At 40.1% G+C, this 21,456-nt stretch overlaps 1 protein-coding gene across 1 annotated transcript in view; it reads right to left on the bottom strand.

Annotated features, from left to right (window-relative positions):
* Positions 1–21,456, bottom strand: part of HHIP (hedgehog interacting protein) — a 183,155-nt gene that overhangs the window by 82,732 nt on the left and 78,967 nt on the right. The window lies entirely within an intron of this gene.

Raw genomic sequence — 21,456 nt, 5'->3', positions numbered from 1 at the left:
TTTTGTAAAGTGATTTGTGTGTGTAATCTTTTGGTAGCCATGAAGACAAGTTTAAGTGCTGTAAAGAATTCTTAGCTGTGTTACTAGGCTGCTTGTAGTCTCTTGAAGGCAAATGAAGAAAAAAAGGTTAATAACATTTAATTCAAGTATGCACAACGTATGAAGAAGACGAGGAAAAAAAAAAACACAGCCACGGCTGCCAAGTCTTGGCTATATGTTTTGAAAACATTCAAATTGCTAGTGTAATATGTAAACCTTTGTTTTACCCTGGAGGCAGCTACATCACTTGTCACAACTCTGGTGGTCCTCACATCATAGCTCCCTGTAGGTACTAACCCACTATCTCTGATTCCTGCATGGAATTCATAGCTAAGAATGTGGTCAGTGTAAGGAAAGACACTCTCTTTACATAGCTGCATGCAGAAATGACTTTGGAAGTAATTTAATTTCAGATTTTTCAACAGTGAAATGAGAATCGATTTTGCTTTTCCTTAGATGGTACATTATATATTGACAGTAACCTATTCGAAAATTATAGAGATGAAGACTTGAATAGAAAGTACTAATGAGACCAAATTTGTCCCTTTAGGCATCTGTAACAGATCTAATGGGCAAATGGATTGGGATTAATAAAGTTTACAGATGAGAGAGGTTGGCCATTATTTACTTTTAAACAACATACGGTACGTTGCCTAATGTAATAACATTTTTAGAATATAATTTCTTGGAATTCTGCATTGTTTCAATGCTCCTGAAACTGTAAGATTAAAATTTCACCTTTCCCCTGTCAAATGTGTACCTTTACACATTCTAATACTGTCCAATAATACAGTACTAAGTAAGGTAACAGTAATATTTATTTATACATTTTCCAGATGAGTAACAGGATGGACACAACACAAGAAAAAAATGCTTCAGAATTGTTATTTTATGGAGAATCCTATCATTTATGGATATAAATGTCAGGGCAGCTCCTTTGCACTATCTAACACATTCAAGACTGTGTATCTAGTAAAAAGTGAAAAAGGTAAGATAGATCCAAGGAGTCAAAACATGGAGAAAATATCTCTTTGTTCATCAAAAAGTCCAAGTACGTACAGATAACGACATTTTATTTGTCATGAGTTTTTATTAATAGGATTGTCCACTACTTGAACAACACCTCCTGAATCCCCATATTTCTCTGGTGCCGTTCCAGTGGTGTCGGAACTGGAGCTTCCTGAGTTTGCCTGACGTTGTTATATCACGTGACCCCTGCTGCCAATTAATATTCTCCTCTTCTCCTAAGTCTGGACAAATTGAGAGCTGCTGCTGCTCTCTCACATTCTCCATATCTCAATGACATCTGTAGGAGAGTAGAGTGAAGCCACAGCTGGTTGGCAGCAGGGATCCCGTGACATAACAATGTCAGGCAAACCCGGGGAGAGCCAGTGCCAACACCTCAAGAACGGTTATTATTTTACTGGGGTGAAAAATATGGATTTATAAGGGGTTGTCCGAGTAGTGGACAACCTCTTAAAACTGTATGGCCTTTACCAATTCATCAAAAAATTACTGATGATATATAACTCAATAACTGGAGCCAACCATATAAAGTTATACATTGTTTGGTTGTTAAGTTGTATGACATATGGTGACTACCAAAGGCCTAATAAAAGTGAAATTTCTACATATATGATGCCTAATATAACTTGTGTCATCTGCTGGAGATCCATTGAAAACACATTTATATCCTGGTACTAGTGCTGAGCAAATATACTCGTTACTCGAGATTTTCCGATCACGCTCGGGTGTCCTCCGAGTATTTGTAAGTACTCAGAGATTTAGTTTTCATTGCCGCAGCTGGATGATTTACATCTGTTAGCCAGCTTGATTACATGTGGGGATTCCCTAGCAACCAGGCAACCCCCACATGTACTTATGCTGGCTAACATGTAAATCATTCATCTGAGGTGAGGAAAACTAAATTTCCGAGCACTAAAAAATACTCGGAGGACACCCGAGCGTGCTCGGCAAATCTCAAGTAACGAGTATATTCGCTCATCACTACCTGGTACTCAGGGTAAGGGTTAGTATATACATGTTATGGCTAAAATACCTGAGCTCCCCAAAAATGTGTTGACCTGAACCTATTATGGAACCATAGTTGGTTAGTAGAATTGGTAGGGATTTGGATGTTAAGCCCATAACACAGTCACTATAATGAATCTATTTTAAAGCTACAGTATGTAAAATTGCACAAAAGAGAACTAATTAGATGATTTAGTTTTCTTTATTAATTACTGTTTTTTGGATTGTGGTGTAAAGTACTACATATCACAAAAAGAAATCACCAGAATGTAAAGTGGAATAACAGACAATGAATTCTTCTCACAGTCTTGTTTAGTAAACCCCTCACTCCTATGTGAATTTTGACTTTTCCAAGCTGTTTTTAGCTGGGAAGATTTAATACATAGACACAACTTACTTACAGACTCTGGATCCAGACTCATGTAATACGGTCCCCCTAATGACCCCTGAAAGTGAAAACATTTCTTTTCTAGCTAAGCATGCCTTGAAAGCATTTCCAGAATGTATGACACTCAATCCCTTGTTAGTCAAGAAAAAAATTCTGCCTCACAAATATTAGTGCCACTCGTTCTTTGATAAGAATCTGGCACCGAGTCACAGTGTAGATCAGAATGCCACGTTCCAGCTAATGAATGGAAAGGGAAACATCTGAAAAATCCAGAGATTTTCACCAGGAGTGAAACATTTTTTACACATCTTCCTGAATGAATGAAATTGTTCTAATAAGTTCTAAGAAATTACGGGTATAGTTTTCAGCTATCGGACACATGCCAGAGAAAGAAGATGTGATCCTTACCAACAATTATTTGTGGTTCTAAGTTATGGTCTCATCCTAGAAAACAACGTGTGTTTAAGTAATTCTTTAAGGTTGTAACATTCTTGCTTTTTACAAGGGCTTCAGATTCATTTACTTTCCTGAATTTTAAATAAGTTTCAAATCTGTTCATGGCAAAATTTCCTAGGAATTTGTATAGACTGGAATATTTTCTTCTAGGTTCTTCAGCTTAAATCTGCAGTTTGGAAACATACTGATATCCAGTATCTGGTTTCCTTTAATATTGGCCTTTGAACTCCACAGTGATATTTGTTATGGCCTTTATACCCTTTTAATATGTTCCGTGTTATTTCATGGAATTAAGTGCTCCTGGAAAATGTACATCTATTGTAGAATATAGCCAAAAATGGTGTCGCATGGAGGCACAGTGAGTGTATTCGGACCCTCTTCCAAGTGTCTCCTTACAGCCTCTCTGCACATAGCGTTGCATTGAGGCCTCTTTCTGAATTACATTACAAAAATATAATTTATTTTAGAACGACAGGATTGAATTAAGAGTAAAATGAAAATGATTGAAATGAAATATTTAAGCAATGGTTTAATGAGATCCATATCATTCTACTAATCCGAGTCCTCTCCCAATTTCCGACAAAAGTGGCGAGGCACCCCCGACTGTAGCAATGAATACTCTGGAAATATTGAATTCCCTGCTTTTTTAACTGGATGAACAATCTCATTGCTCTTGCTAGGCAGAAGACCGGGATAAACGTGACTTCATTTGTTTTGGTTTTAATTCAAACCTTTATTTGTATAAAGATTTGTTTCTACAAACTGTGACTAATGAAATGGTCATGCAGCTAAAAGAATTATCCTCACATCATTATAATGAAACATAAATCCAGTAACCCCAACTTGTAACTTGCTAGTCTTTGGATTTGCTACTGACATTCTATATTTGCAACCATAAATCTAAATAAGAACTTGCGCTGACCTTCCTTAAGAACAAACATTAAACAATTTAGAAGACTAAGTACTCCTTTTCCTGAATGGCTTGTGGACCACCAAGAAACAGTCATAAATTTTAAGAAATATGAGGTTTCTATCACGTTTCTGCCCCTGCGGAGTTTTGCAATAGATTGTTTTGACTCCAAGGTCAGGTTAAAAAAATGGACTGCATACTTCTATAATACAAGATACTCTGTTTTTAAAACATTGATGACAACAATTAAAATGTGTCATTTGCCAGAAAGATAAATATGAATATAATACATATGAACATGTCTCTTATGCAAGCAAAAAAAGAACAAGAACATACCACCAGAGATATCTTGGGAAAATGAATCTACATAATAATAATAATAATAATAATTTTTATTTATATAGCGCCAACATATTCCGCAGCGCTTTACAAATTATAGAGGGGACTTGTACAGACAATAGACATTACAGCATAACAGAAATACAGTTCAAAACAGATACCAGGAGGAATGAGGGCCCTGCTGCTCGCAAGCTTACAAACTATGAGGAAAAGGGGAGACACGAGAGGTGGATACATATTAGAATTATTTTATTGTACAAAAGTTACGACTATATATACAACTATCAGCCAAACCACTAAAACTGCTGACATGTGTCATATTAGGCACCAATGATCAATTTCTTTTCGAAGTTGATATGTTTGAGGCAAGAAAAATGAGGAATTTTACGGACCTGAGTGACAAGTTGATAAAGGCTAGTGCTAGTTAGCCGACTGGTACACAATATCTCAAAAACGGCAGGTCTTACCTGTTATCCCGATATACCTATATCTACCAATATCCAATGTCCAATCACATGGAAGAGCGATCGTAGCACAAATTACTGAAAAATTACCGAAAAAGAAAATGCTAGACATGATAGAAACATGTCAGAACACAATGCAGTGGTGTGCAAAATTGTTTCAATTTCTTTTGTTTTATTGGTAGTTTCAAGCAGCTCCACCAAACTGGGTAGGGCTAGGGAGTTATCAGGGAGGGATGGGCATGGATATTCCATCTGACAAATTCATGGAAAGTGACAGAGCTCCTAACACCAGAAATATTACTCCAGTCTCTGAATGGAGTAACATATTTGGTGAGGTGCACAGAGGTGCATTTCAATGATAAGATGCATCAAACTCAGTAAGTGACGTGCACCTCTTAATAAATTTGTATCTTATTATAGATGCCCCTCATTAACACTGACATAGAAAATGCCAGTCTTATTGAATCGGGGTCAATGTGATTCGTTGTATGCGGTGCATGGGGTTGCATTGCTACAGACCAACTAGCATACTCATGACAACTAGTGATGAGCGAATGTGCTCGGACAACGTGTTATCCGAGCATGCTTGGGTGTTATCTGAGTATCCTGGGCATGCTCAGATAATACATTCGAGTCCCTGTGGTTGCATGTTTTGTGGTGGGAGACAGTGGCAACACATGTGGGGATTGCCTGTTTGTTTGCCAATCTTCGCATGTGTTGTAGCTGTCTACCGCCGCAAAACATGCAGCTGCAGGGACTCGAATATATTAACTGAGCATGCCCAAGATACTCAGATAACACTCCAGTATGCCAGGATAACACTAATGACAACCCTTATCTACTGCAGAAAAAAACACCTACTATTGGAACATGAGTTTAAGTACTGGACCATGGAGCAATGAAAAAAGGCTGTCTTTTACAACATGTGGATTTCGGGGTGCGTCTATCATATGCTGTACTTGGAGAAGAGATAGAACTAAAATGAATTAAGGGAAGAAGGCAAACCTGAGAAGAAAGTATGATGGTCTAGATACAAATCCAATTGGAAATTTTTGGTTCTAGCCTTCAGATGGACAATACTTTAAAAACATACCACCACACTAAACATTGTTGCAGATAGTTACACCCATTCATGGCAATAGTATTCACTAGAGATGATTTTTACTTCCAGGATGATGGTGTGAGGAATAATAATGTGTGGAAGCAGGACACCTCTAGTCTTCATTCCAGGTACACTATCAGCTCAGCGTTACATTGATTTGGTGGTACAGCCATGTCTCCAAAGTGTCCATGGAGCCATTTTTCCTCATGACAGCGCCAGGCGGCATGTTGCTTGTGCAACCATGGTCTAAATATGCTACCATGACCTGCACTTTCTCTGGACTTGTCTGCCATTGAGCACATCTGGGCAGTCATTGTTTGATAATTGCAGAGGGAGCTGGAAGTAGCAGATCTTGATGATTTCCTTACCCATGTGCATTCCACATGGCAGAACATTCCTAAGACCACCATTCATACCTCAATGATAGCATGGCAAGGTGTAGAAGTGTATGGCTGCATATGGCACTCATACAAAATAATGAATAAAAATATATGTTTTGAAAACTGTATTTCCATTTTTTCCAGCATTTGTATATCATTATCATGTCTATCGATCCTGTGATTGCCACAACATCACAACTTTTCCTTCTTGGTGGTACAATTTCAAAGTTGAGGCGTGTCTGAACATGACTTACTTTTATGATGCCATGGTTATAAAGGTGCAGAAGCATGTCAACAAAAGTTTTTTTGACTACCAAATTTGAAGTCTGACCTCAACACTAAATATAGATCATAAATATACACACAGATTTAAAGGGTCCTCAATGCTGAGAAATACAGATAGATGCTTTTCCATCATACAATACCATTAGGGGCAGCATCTTATTGGTTACAAATGTATTTTGCTACAGGATAACAACGTCAAACATACAGCCAATGTGATTAAGAACTGTCTCCAATTTAAAGACGAACAAGGAGTCTTGGTGGTGATGATATGGCCCTCGCAGAGTCCTGACCTCAACATCATCAAGTTTGTCTTGGATTGTACGAAGAGACTGAAGGATTTGTGCAACCCTACATTTACAGATCTGTGGTTAGTTCTCCAAGATGTTTGGAACAACATACCTGTATACATGTGTATCTAGAAGAATTGATGCTGTTATGAAGGCAAAAGTGGTCACACCAAATATTGCCTTAAGATTTTTCTTTGTGCTTTAGCCCTTCATTTTTTCAGACCTGAATACACAGGCAGGGTTCACATGGACATACTTCATGGCATAAGAACTGTAATGCCTTGACTAACCATGCTCTGTATGAGTACTGTGAAATAAGCTCATGTGAACTTGGCCTAACAGTACAATACTTTCCTAATTAGGAAGGATTAGGGAAAACATTTTTTTTTTTACTGAGACTTCGTCTTTAACCCCTTGGTGACATTTGACGCAGGTTTATATCATGGTCACGAAGAGGTTCACGCACAATTACATAAATTTTTATGTCATGGTTACTATGTGGGCACAGGAGCATTTTAATTTTTTCCTTCCACTTTACTTAATTCCTGTGAAGCACCTGAAGGGTTAACAAACTTTTTGTATGTGGTTTGGAGCATTTTGAGGAATGCTGTTTTTAAAATGGTGTCAGTTTGGAGTATTTTCAGTCATATAGGCCCCTCAGAGTCACTTCAAATGTGATGTGGTCCTTACCTACCTAACAAACAAATTATGTTTCAAAAATTGTGCTGATGTAAAACAGACATGTGTTAAATGTAATGTATTAACTATTTTGTGTGCTATTACTACCTGGTTTAAGACCAAAAAAATGAAAAGTTTGAAAATTGCTAAATTTTCTACATTTTCACCAAAGTTCAGATATTTTCACAAATAAACACAAAAAATATTGGTGTAAATTTACCACTAACATGAGTTATAATGTGCCGACAAAAAGCAGTCTCAAAATCAGTGGGATCTGTTAAATCGATCCAGAGTTATTACCTCATAAAGTGACAGTGGTCAGAATTGTAAAATCTGGCCTGGTCAGGAAGGTGAAAACAGGCTCGGGGGTGAAGGGGTTATGGAAAATTTGTGGTAGGATTTCACAATACAAAGTAAATACATTATTGAATAGATGTCATAAACTTGGTGAGGCTGATGTACTTATTTTGACAAACCATGTCAGAATAGCTTTATAATATTGATATTAAAATGAACATTTAATGAGTCGAGACAGAGGACTCATTAAAGTGTTAATTTTTACATTAGGCGGGAAAACTCTAATACGATTTCAGAGCCATTCTGACATCAATTTTCAGAGTAAGCACACCAGTCTCATCAGGTCTTACAGATCTATTTAATGGGATCCTTCATGTAAAAAAAAACAATATTAGCCTGCAGATATGGAGTTAATCTATAGATTAATAGCATTCTAAAGTTGTGTAGCTATAAGGAGGAAGACCGGGCTGCAGGTGCCTGCTTCATGCTGGGTCCGGAACTGCTGAGGCTGCATCCTATGTTGCCTGGGGAAAGAATAGGGGACAGACAGGCCCCATTTCCCAGGAAGAGGGTGCGTGACTAAGCCAGACAGTGAGGAGAAAGTATGCGAAGAAACAGTGAGTTTCCCGCCAGCAGTGAGGGCAGAGGCAGGCGTGCGGCACACTCCGCAGTACGAGAGACAGCTGGGGCAGAACTTAGCCAGTGAGAGCACCGAGCACTGGGCTAAGCAGAGTGCAGCACTCGTGCGGAGTAGTGAGGACCCAGTGCAGAACCCTGAGGTGTGTCCCCCATTGCTGACAGATGCACAGCGACACCCGTGTGGGACAGAGACTACTGCAGTGATCCTCAGTTCGGCTGTCACATAGAGGAGCGCACGCCGAGCAGAGCCGTGCACAGCAGCCATCCAGGTGACGGCAGCCGCTCAGAGAGACACGTGCCACGAGGAACCTTGTGGAGAGCTTAACTCTTTTGCTTCACAGTTTAATGGACTAGGGGCTCAGCCGGTAAAATAAGTGCTGCCAGAAGATTGTTAACCCTGGACTCCAACTGAGGACCCTGTGTTGCCGATACTACTACCCCCATCGGACTGTGGACTAAGGATCCCACTAGGAGCTACGATAAGTGTTGTTTGAAACTTAGACTGTCGCACTTGTCTTGTTTATCTCATTTAACCCTTGTTGTTCAAATTGCTCTTTGCTACTGCCTATTAACTCCCTGCGAGGAGACCACTTTACCTTTTACTGTTAAAAGAATAAATAGTATTGTTATACCGAACTGCTCTGCAATCCCTGTGTACTGCATCTCAGCACCTGTTTACATAGCCACCGCAGAAAAAGCTTGACTACTGGAGGAAAATTAACTTTATTCCTCCCTGCAGCGACTGGCTCTAGACATAGAGGCGCGGGCGACAAGGCTTCAGTCACTACTCAGTATATAGTGAGCGGCGACTGAAACCACGCTCCGGCACTGACTGACAGCCGGCTTTACAGTGGATCGATGCAGGTGCTACACAGCGATTCGGCTTCCAGAGATAGCTGTCAGTCACTGAGTAGGGCCGCCCACTGGACTCATATGCATACTAAGACCAGGGCTTTCAATGAGTATAATGCACGGTTTCCTTAGACTATAAAAATGAACAGCAATCTGATTAGCTCTTGCGCTTCTATAACATCCTGCCTGCAGATCAGATACCATTTTCAATAGGACAAGTTCTGGTTTTGACTAAATCAACATGAATTATGAGCATTTCTACAGATAATAGTAGAACTTTCTTTGGGGAAAGGGTGTGATCGTAAACAAATCTGTTCATATGATACATGTACAATCTTTTCCCAAACCAAATAAATGTAAAAGGTCTATCAGCCAATCCAAGCAGCATAAAGCTGAAGAAATCAAATAAAATGTGCTCATTTCCTTCTTTTTACAAGCATTAAATAAAAGTATCATCTTCTAACCCAGAGCTTTACATTCTAAGCAAATTAAGAGCATTTGTTAAATTACTGTATAGGTTTATACTCACATTTTTTATTAAGAAAATTGCCCTAAAGAGTAGGCTGAACATGGACAGAGTTTGCATATCTTGGAACACTGGCTTTAACAGTTCCAGTCTAGAGCTTTGAAAAAAAAGCTATTAAAAACTAGTCATATATATGATGTCATTCTCATAATGTCTTAAAAAAAAAGCCTAAAAGTACAAATAATATTTGTAATGTGCGACTTCATCCATGCAGCTTTCCATTCCTCAATCTTGGATAATATTTCATGGTGTTTCCTGTTTGTTAAATGAACACCTTCTTGCTTGGAAAAAAAAAATGTCTTTAGTACGATGTCAGCAAAGTTTAGCCATTTCGTACATCAATGAAACAATTTTTCATGGGATAATGAAAATTCCCATGGTGCCAAGCAGAATGAAACAACACAAAGGCACTTTTCAGTTGCTCCTGTAGATCCCCTGTTCATTCTCTCGGTGGCACTTGGATTACATAATCAACCTTTCCTTGATCCCTCCTCCTTATATAGACATCAACGCACACAATCGCAAAAGTCACATGCCGGCTCCTTCAACTAATAAAAACCAGCTACAAAAATAGGTAATCTTCAGAGAAGCATTACATAGCACTGCAATAATTTTGTCAATTAAATCATGGCTGAGTCACACCTTTTTATTTCTGGTGGCCAACAGGTTTTATTATGCACAGACTTCAAATCTAGGGAGTAAGACAGCTCAGAAAAATGGAGATATTGCAGAAACATAGAAAGCCGTGGCTTTAAAGAAATAAGTATGAAGAATAATTCATGTGTTCATTGCGCTGTTACCTATTGTACTATTATCTTCAATGACTAAAGATTAGTCATGGGCGAGCGTGCTGGCCACTGATTGATACTTGATCGAGCATTTGGGTGCTCGACCATGTACCGAGCAGTGCCGAGTACTGCATGATGCTCGAGTGCTCAGGTCCCTGAGTCGCACAGCACTGAAGCCAGGAATTCGCCATCTTACTAGGATAGGGGTGCTTCAGACCTAAGTCAGGGTCGCCTGCGGCCGTCGGACCAGAAGTGTGTCATCTCTCCTCTCTCTCTCCATCGAGTAAAAGTCGGGTGGAAAAACACTTGACTGCGTTATTGATGTACTTGAATCAAGCACCCAAGCATTTCAAAGTGCTCGATTCGAGTACCGAGAAGCCAAGCAGTTTACTGCTCGTTTATCACTATTAACGATCCATCAAGAAATACTCATGAAAATTTTGCCCACAAAAATGCAACACCTGCTTATATTTTTGACAGCCATTTACTCAGGGCTGGATTATACAGAGAGCAGAAAAGGCAATGGTCCATGGGCTCCTACTACCTGAAGCCACCACCTACTAGTACCCTTATCACCCTCATGCCCTGCAGTAAATAATGACTGGTGGGAGAGTGACAATGGTGATGGGGTCAATAATTATGTGATACTGCTACTTCATAGTGAGCCCATATCAGGGTTAGTAAAAATAGCTAAGTATTAAGACTACACTCTTGATAGGGGATGATGTTCAGAGAATGCTGACTTACTATGGTCAGGTAACATGATGGTAGATAATGATTTGTTTTATATGGAGACTGTCAGTTATTGTGTTTTTGTAATTTAAACAATGATTTCGCAATTAGAAATAACTCATTCTGATTCACCTTAAATACTCAATTAAAAGGAATCTGTCAGAAGGGATTTGCTAACTCATTTGAGAGCAGCATGGTACCGGCAAAGCAATCCCGATTCCAGCAATGATCACTTAGTTTACTGGGAGTAGTGGTTCTGCTGACACAGAGTTCTTAGATGTATCATGTACCAGAGCTGATAAAGCTATCCAACCCACGCCAGGTTCTTTATGTACAGTATCAATTGAGAGTGAGCTGCTAATCACGAGTGGGAGGTGTCAGCCTAGCAAGTACATGCCATGTAATCCAGACAATGATAATCGCCAGGGGATAAAACTTTAATTGTAAGTAAACAACAGCACACAGCCTGGTAAGTCACACTTTCTGAAATCTGTGTTTTAACCCCTGCCTCGTGGTATCCTCAGATTACACAGTAAGAACCTGCTGACAGATTCGCTTCAACCAATCAAAAATAACAGGATTTCTCTTCTGTGTCACCATATGGCAGCACATTAATTTGGTAAGATAAGCGCTAATACCCACTGCCCAGATTATATACAGTATACAGACATTCTGTTGCAGGCGCTTTGTATTCATTCATAAAGCCACCATCAGGGGTTTTCAATAAGTTGCAAGTACCTATCCATTAGGTGTATATATTATTAATATACCGTATTTTTTGGATTATAAGACACATTTTATTCCCCTCTAGTGCGGAGATCTCATCTCCCGAGATCTTGGTGCAGAGATCTCCATCTGCGCATGCACCGCCCCTGGCAGACATTTTCCCGGAGTCCACAGCATAGGAAACCATGTAAGTGCGGGGGCTCTAGGCTTTCACAAAATGTCGGCAGAACCCCCACAGCAATGAACACCCGCAGCGGCGCACCGCACATCCGAACACCCCCTCATCCCAGCCTGCAGCATCGCTCCACTCTTGCCTCCACCAGCAGCGACCCTGGGACCCCGCTTCACCAAAGAAACCACTCCGGTATGCAATAAGATGCATGGATTACAAGAAGCATTTTATTAAAAAAAAGGTTTTTTCCTATTTTTCTTGTCAAAATTTGGGGTGCATCTTATAATCCTGTGTGTCTTATTATTCGCAAAATACGGTATACAGTACTGTACAAAAGCCTTCATCAGGTTTTAAAAAAAGTGTTTCAAAGAAAAAAAAGGTTTATAAAATAGTAGTGTAAATAGTTTATTTTTATCAATTAACAAAATCAAAATTTGATGTGACCACCCTTTTCCTTCCAATCAACATCAATTATTCTAGGAATACTTCCGGCTATTTTGTAGAATCATAGTCAGGTGTATGAGTAACTATATCAAGGTGATAATGATCATTATTTTCATATGAAACAAAAACATAAGTAAGTAAGAGGCTTAAAACTGCATGAGGAACAGCCAAACTCTTCAACACAGGTGACGTTGTAGAATACAGTTTCATGTCACAGGCCACACACCATGGCAAGACTGAGCGCAGCAATAAGACATAACCAGAGGGCACTGTATCAGCCAGATCTCTCCCAGAAGAAGCACCAAGTGCAACACTGAGGACCGCAGACATCATGCTTGGAAATTGGAATATTTCTGGCAGTGTCATCAAATTAGAACTGGCAGGAACTTGTGGGACTTGGCTACACTCATCTACTGTTCGAAGAAGGCTGACTGGAAGTGTTCTTCATGCAAGAATTGCTGCCAAAAATCCATAACTTCTACATGTAAACAAGGGAAAACGCATGAAAACATAAGAATTGGGGTGCTGAAAAATGGCATCAGGTTCTAGGTCTGTTGAGTCAAAATATGAAACAGAAGGCAGTTTGTTCACTGAAGCCTGGATGGCTGTACAATAATGAGTGTCTGCAAGCAACAGTGAAGCATGATGGTGTAACTGCATTTCAGTCAAAGGAGTTGGGGATTTGAATTTTATCCTACATGTTGAAAATTCTATATGCTTGTGCAGGGTCCAACTCGCGGCATCCAGCTGTTACAGCATAATGGATGGGATTTCAAGAAATCCCATGCCCACTATGCGTCCAGAGACGCCCGCGGCTTACCCGTGGAAACAGACATGTGGCGTGTCTCTCCAGACTGCAGCATATCAATTTTTCTTGCGGAGACACCAGTCTCCGCAAGAGAAATGTCACCCATACAATATATTGGATGCGGCGAATCTACACGGTTCAGTAAACACATGTGGATTCACCTGCATTCCATAGATGGCAGCACTTTGGACGCAGCGAACATTAGCTGCGTACAAAGCGCTGCCACGTCCGGATCACGTGCACATACCCTCAGATATTTGCACATTGCACAATTGGACCTCTGACTCCTGGAAGCAAATTACAGAGCCATTCATACTGATGTTTAACTTGACAGTTTAATTTGACAAATAATGCACCACCTTGATAACTCGTCACAGAAGTTTATCTTCTTAAAAGGATTTATGTGATAATAAAATGCATATCAATATATAATATAGGAGTGAATCAGTGATCATCAAAAATGTCCTATAAATGTGCAAAATAAAATATGCAAAACAGCATTTGGACTGAAAATACGGTTGCATGAACAAACTAACTCGTCAAGGGAATGTTCTTACTTTCTTCCATTTCTGCTGAATGTAGCTCTTCTCATCTTGTCATGCTGCTACCATTAAAGGGAGGCGTCACTGCTGCTAACGTGCTGTCTAATAAAACAGGACTCACTACCCACTCTCAGGGAAATATTTTGATATTAAAATGCAGTGCACATGAATGGATGTAAAACAACCAGCAATGTTATTTCCACAAGAAAATTCCAGTAATAACAATGTGAGCGCCTTATAACATGAGATGTCAAACATGTCTCTGCATATTAGGAAAAGTTTAATACCTCACAGGTTGTAGGCAGCAAGTGCTATATTTATATGTCCGGTCCTTGCTAATGGAGTCTACAATGTATAAATTTCGCTTGCAGATTATACACATTTGTGTGAATGCTGACTGTAAAGTCAGATCTTATGTTTTATGGCTAATTAGAGGGAAAACCTTCACTGATCATGTCAGTAATACTGGCCACATAAGTCTGGTTAAAATGATTAAACTTAACTTTTGGTGGGTAACCTCAGTTCAGACTACATGAAGCCAGTATCATATGATGGATTAATAGGGTCCTATAAGCAATTACTATATTCAGTAACCTGGTACAGTAGTAGTACAGCTACTGATAATGTGCCACTAAATATTACATAGTGAATGTCCACAATTAATGATTAATGAAAAGTACATATCCGAGCAAGGGTTATTCATATAAATTAAACTTCTTCTCTATATGTTGGGTTGATCATGCAGGGAAGTCCTGATTTTTTAGCACTTCCCAGCGATCGCATGCTGCGATGGGTCAGTCAGATTGACTGACTAATCGCAGCAATCAGAGAGTGGGGACCGATGAAATGGGTCCATGTGTCTCTAGCTGTGTCAATCAGCTGTAAGTGACCACACGGAGCTGTCACTGGGTGTTTTCACACAGTGACAGTTTTAATCCATGAAGGACATAGCACGTCAAGATGCGAGAACTGACACCTGATCATGACATGCTAAGTCCGTCATTGGTCGTTAGGAGGTTAATAATGAAAAATTAAGCAGATGAACAATGTATATCAGACCAAAAAAATAAACCTGTACCTTCATTATGGACTTTAACATATCCATTTTTGTTGCATTTTACCTCTAGACATGTTCACACATTCGGTATTTGGTCAGTATTTCACATCCGTATTTGTAAGCCAAAATCAGGAGTGGAACAATCAGAGGAAATGGCCACATGCACACTTTTAGTATTTGGTGAGTTTTTACCTCAGTATTTGCAAACCCATGGACTGGGTAAAAAAAATACATGAGTGGTGAAGTGTTTCTATTGTACTTTTCTTCTGATTGTTTCACTCCTGGTTTTGAGTTACAGATACTGAAGTACAAAACTAACCAAATACTGAACGTATGCACGTGGCCATTTCCTCTGATTGTTCCACTCCTGGTTTTGAATTACAAATATTGAGGTAAAATACTGACCAAATACTAAATGTGTGCATGTGGTTTATTATAAAAAAAAGTACACCACTTCTGCATTTTTCACCCACTCTTGATTTTGGCTTTCAAATACGGGTGTAAACTACTGATCAAATACTGTACGTGTGAACGTGGCCTTAAGCTAAGTTCAAAAATCATAAGAAACCCCATAAAATGCAAATTTTTATTTATTAACTTAAAATGCTACCAACCAGTGGCTAACACCACACAAACACTGTGAACAAAAACTGGTTTAAGGGATACTTTTTCCCTGTTGTGGTCCCTACACTGATACCTTCTTGGCTGCGGGGGTTGGCACCCTAGGGGGAGAGTTGTGGCGCCCCGCTCAATGATGGCCAGCCCTAGGGTCCCTAGATACACTCTGCAGAACCTATTGGGTCCCTCTACCCAGATGAGTAACTAAAGGAACCCCTAAGGTCTTAAGCTAGGTTCACACAATGTGTTTTTTATGAGTCTTTGATGCTGCGCCAAAAAAAAAAACAGAAATACATGCAGCCGCACGCTCTTGTCCCGCTTGTCGGCGGTAGTGCAGGGTATTGATGCGCGAGTTTCTCACATCACACTCACAAGTGTGAACCCGAACTTACAGTTCCAGCAAAGTGAAGATAATTTATAGAAATCTCTTGTCCATTGTGGGTTTTTTATGCTGTGTAAACTGACCTGTGTAATCCACAGCATGTCAATTTTTCTACCAGTAAATATGCATTTTATTTGCAGATTTTTCCCATAGAGTATGGTGAAGAAAATTTGCAGGTAAAACATGCCTTGGCGTATTTTGTACATTTCCATAGCAAAAACACACTAAAATCCAATGCAGTCTGCACATGACTGTATGTGTCCAAAACAGAGCAGGGTTTATTAACCCCTTTCTGCCAGCTGACGGAATAGTACGTCAGCTAGCAGAACCCCTGCTTTGAGGTGGGCTCCGGCAGTGAGCCCACCTCAAAGCCACGACATATCAGCTGTTTTGTACAGCTGACATGTGCGCACAATGAGCACAAGTGGAATCACGATCCACCCGCGCCCATTAACTAGTTAAATGCCGCTGTCAAATGCTGACAGCGGCATTTAACTAGCGCTCCCGGCCGCGCAGCCGGAGCTACTCGTACCACTGACCCCGTCACATGATTGGGGGTCATCGGTGCATTGCCATAACAACCAGAGGTCTCCTTGAGCCCTCTATGGTTGTTGATGGCCGATTGCTTTGAGTGCCACCCTGTGGTCGGCGTTCAAAGCAACCCTGCATTTCTGCTACATAGAGGTGATCTGTGCTTCACCTCTATATAGCAGAGGCGATCGAGTTCCGCATGCTTCTAGCCTCCTATGGCTATTGAAGCATGCCAAAATTTAAAAAAAGTGTTTAAAAATATAAAAAAATAAAAAATATATAAAAGTTCAAATCACCCCCATTTCGCCCCAATCAAAATAAAACAATAAAAAAAAAAAACCTACACATATTTGGTAACGCCGCATTCAGAATCTCCCGATCTATCAATAAAAACAAAAGATTAACCTGATCGCTAAATGGCGAGAAAAAAAATCGAAACGCCAAAATTACATTTTTTTTGGTCGCTGCAAAATTGCATTAAAATGCAATAACGGGCGATCAAAAAAATGTATCTGCACCAAAATGGTATTAAAATCGTCAGCTCGCCACGCAAAAAATAAGCCCTCACCTGACCCCAGATCACAAAAAATGGAGATGCTACAGTTATCGGAAAATTGCGCAATTATTATTTTTTTAACAAACTTTGAATTTTTTTTTCACCACTTCGATAAAAGAGAACCTAGACATGTTTGGTGTCTATAAACTCGTAATGACCTGGAGAATCACAATGGCAGGTTAGTTTTAGTATTTAGTGAACCTAGCAAACAAGCCAAACAAAAAACAAGTGAGATTGCACTTTTTTGGCAATTTCATCGCACTTGGAATTTTTTTCCCCTTTTTCTGTTACGCGACATGTTAAAACCAATGGTATCGTTCAAAAGTACAGCTCGTCCCACAAAAATAAGCCCTCACATGGCCATATTGATGGAAAAATAAAAAAGTTATGGCTCTGGAAATAAGGGAAGTGAAAAATGAAAATGAAAAAAGCTCCGGGGGTGAAGGGGTTAACCCCTTAGTGACTGATCTAATTTTGACCTTAATGACCAGGCAAAACTTTACAATTCTGACCATTGTCACTTTATGTGGAAATAACTCTAGAACACCAGCATATCCCACTGATTCTGAGATTGTTTTTTGTGACATATTGTACTTCATGATAGTGGCAAAATTTGTTCGATATGACTTATGCGCATTTGTAAAGATATCACAAATGTAAAAGAAAAATCACAATTTTCAAACTTTATATCCTTAAACCAGTTAGTTATGCTGTACAAAATAATAATTAAATACCATATCACATATGTCTACTTTACGTCTGCATAATTTTTCAAACATTTTATTTTGTTAGGATGTTAGAAGGCTTAAAGGTTTAGGAGCAACTTTTCATTTTTTCAACAAATGTACAAAACCTGTTTCTTTACAGATCTAATCAGATTTCAATGTACTTTGAAGGGTCTACATATTGAAAACTCCCCAAAAGTGACATCATTTTAAAACCACACCCCTCAAATAATTGAAAACTGCTGTCACAATTTTGTTTGACCCCTTAGGTGCTAAAAAAGAATTAATATAAAGTGGAATTAAAAAATAAATACATTTAAATTTTACCTTTAAAATGTTGCTTTATCCCAAATTTTTGGGGATAAAACATTTTATTACTCACTTTCTGTTGAGCACAGTGATACGCCACATGTAATCAAAAAGTTGTGTTTAGGCAAACGGCAGGGCTCGTAACGGAAGAAGCAATATTTAAATTTTGGAACATAAATTTGAATGAAAGATTGTGGACATGATGTCGCATTTGCATAAGGTGTCTAAATCACAGGCGCCCCGTGTACGTGACTCCATTTTGGAAACCACACCCTATTAGGGTTGGCGAATTGTACTAAATAAATAAAGTGCAAAAGCAACCCGGGGTCCACAGTACAGAGATGTTAAACTGCTGCTAGTGTGAACTATGACGGAACACGCAGCGAGCAATTGCTTGTAGACACTGAGTTAAACACCACTCAGTTTGAACAGGAAGCTGAATTCCAAGCTCTGTTACTCCACAGAGAGGAACAGTACAAAAGAGTACTAAGTGCGCTGTCCTGTTTCACATCACAGGACAAGCACATGAAGTGAACTTGCACAAAGATATGAAATAGAAGCTCTGAAACTGGGCTGTGTCACTCACACACTGGAAAGAAAGAGAAGCTCTGCAACTGAGCTGGGTCACTCACAGACAAAAACAAGAGATGCTCTGCAGCTGAGCTGTGTCACTCGCACACAGAAACAGAACAGATACTCTGCAACTGTGCTGTGTCACTCACACACAGAAACGGAACAGATTCTCTGCAACTGAGCTGTGTCACTCGCACACAAACAGAACAGATGCTCAGTATAATACCCTGACTAGGGTCATGCTTGCTCTGGAACTCTACTGTGTTAACCACACACATGTAGGAACTAGATGCTAAGCCAACAGCTAATTGCCCCCACTGACGCTAGCTGCCTGCCTACGTGTACAGTCCCAAGGCTAGACTGACACACCACACGTACAGACAGTGTGGTAGCGCATCCACTGGTAACAACCACATATAAATGACCCTAGCGCACCAGCGTGCACCTCTGAGAGCCTTTTAAACATTAAGCTCCACCCCAAACACTCACGCCCAGCCAGCCCTAACATTCCCCGCAGGCCAATCTGGAGTTGACACATCACAGACATGCTCAGACTTAGGCTGCCGTCACACTAGCAGTATTTGGTCAGTATTTTACATCAGTATTTGTAAGCCAAAACCAGGAGTGGGTGATAAATGCAGAAGTGGTGCATATGTTTCTATTATACTTTTCCTCTAATTGTTCCACTCCTGGTTTTGGCTTACAAATACTGATGTAAAATACTGACCAAATACTGCTAGTGTGATGGCAGCCTTAGGCTCCAGAGCACAAGACTGCACCTGCGCAACACTGATTACTATAGGTTTGGCTGGAGAACCAGCAGTAACTAAGCAAATGCCAGGAGCCTGCGCAAGATGCTAGGAACGATGTATATGCTGAGCAGCACACTGAGTGGCTGGACCAGAATGGGAGACCGGAGAGGCAGATAAGGCTTGGGATTCATCCCGTACAGTGGGAGAATCCTAACGCCCCCCTCAAGGAATTTATCCAGGGGTATAGTGAGAATTTCGAACCCACAGAATTTGATAACATTAGGTTGTCATATTGAATGTGTCATCATATCGTTGTAACTTTTGAAAAATCCCTAACCTTAAGCCAAAGCTAAAGCCTAACCATAAGCCAAGCAAAGAATGAAATAAATAAACAATTATAAACTAAAAACATTAAATCTGACTAAAGGGATGATATGGGGGGATGATCAAGGGCTTGCACAATGAGGCACGGCCCAATTGCTGTCTTGTTAACTAATTATTGGGCTTCTGATCAATGTGACAGGGTCTACATGCCTGTTAAAGTGACTACTATGTGTCGTGCACAATCTCGGCCTACAGTCATGGACAAAAATTTTGAGAATGAGACAAATAATAATTTTTCCAAAGTCTACTGCTTCATTTTTTCTAATGGCAATTTGCATATACTCCTGAATGTCAGAGTGACCAGCTTAACAGCAATTACTGTACTTGCAAAGTCAATATTTGCCCAGAAAATGAACTTTAACTCCCAAAACACATTTCAACATCATTGCAGTCCTGCCTTAAAAGGAGCAGCTAACATCGTTTTAGTGATTGATCCATTAACACAGGTGTGGGTGTTGATGAGGACAAGGCTGGCGATCAATCAGTCATGATTAAGTAAGAATGACATCACTGGACACTTTAAAAGGAGGCTGGTGCTTGGTATCATTGTTTCTCTTCAGTTAACCATGGTTATCTCTAAAGAAACACGTGCAGCCATCATTGCACTGCACAAAAATGGCCTAACAGGGAAGAGTATCGCAGCTACAAAGATTGCACCTCAGTCAACAATCTATCGCATCATCAAGAACTTCAAGGAGAGAGCTTCCATTGTTGTCAAAAAGGCTCCAGGGCGCCCAAGAAAGACCAGCAAGCGCAAGGACCGTATCTTAAAACTGTTTCAGCTGCGGGATTGGACTACCAGCAGTGCCGAGCTTGCTCTGGAATGGCAGCAGGCTGGTGTGAGTGCTTCTGCACGCACTGTGAGGCGGAGACTCTTTGAGCAAGGCCTGGTTTCAAGGAGGGCAGCAAAGAAGCCACTTCTCTCCAGAAAAAACATCAGGGACCGACTGATATTCTGCAAAAGGTACAGGGAGTGGACTGCTGAGGACTGGGGCAAAGTCATTTTCTCTGATGAATCCCTTTTTCGATTGTTTGGGACATCTGGAAAACAGCTTATTCGGAGAAGAAGAGGTGAGCGATACCACCAGTCTTGTCTCATGCCAACTGTAAAGGATCCTGAAACCATTCATGTGTGGGGTTGCTTCTCAGCCAAGGGAATCGGCTCACTCACAGTCTTGCCTAAAAACACAGCCATGAATAAAGAATGGTACCAGAATGTCCTCCAAGAGCAACTTCTCCCAACCATCCAAGAGCAGTTTGGCGCCCAACAATGCCTTTTCCAGTATGATGGAGCACCTTGCCATAAAGCAAAGGTGATAACTGAATGGCTCATGGAACAAAACATAGAGATTGGGTCCATGGCCTGGAAACTCCCCAGATCTTAATCCCATTGAGAACTTGTGGTCAATCATCAAGAGACGGGTGGACAAACAAAAACCAACAAATTCTGGCAAAATGCAAGCATTGATTATGCAAGAATGGACTGCTATCAGTCAGGATTTGGTCCAGAAATTGATTGAGAGCATGCTAGGGAGAATTGCAGAGGTCTTGAAGAAGAAGGGTCAACACTGCAAATATTGACTTGCCTCATTAACTCATTCTAACTGTCAATATAACCTATTGGTACTCATAATATGATTGCAATTATATTTCTGTATGTGATATAAACATCAGACAAACACTA

The sequence above is a fragment of the Ranitomeya imitator genome, chromosome 1 (assembly GCF_032444005.1).
Source record: "Ranitomeya imitator isolate aRanImi1 chromosome 1, aRanImi1.pri, whole genome shotgun sequence".
Classification (NCBI taxonomy): Eukaryota; Metazoa; Chordata; class Amphibia; order Anura; family Dendrobatidae; genus Ranitomeya; species Ranitomeya imitator.
This window is presented reverse-complemented; position numbering and strand designations above follow the sequence as displayed.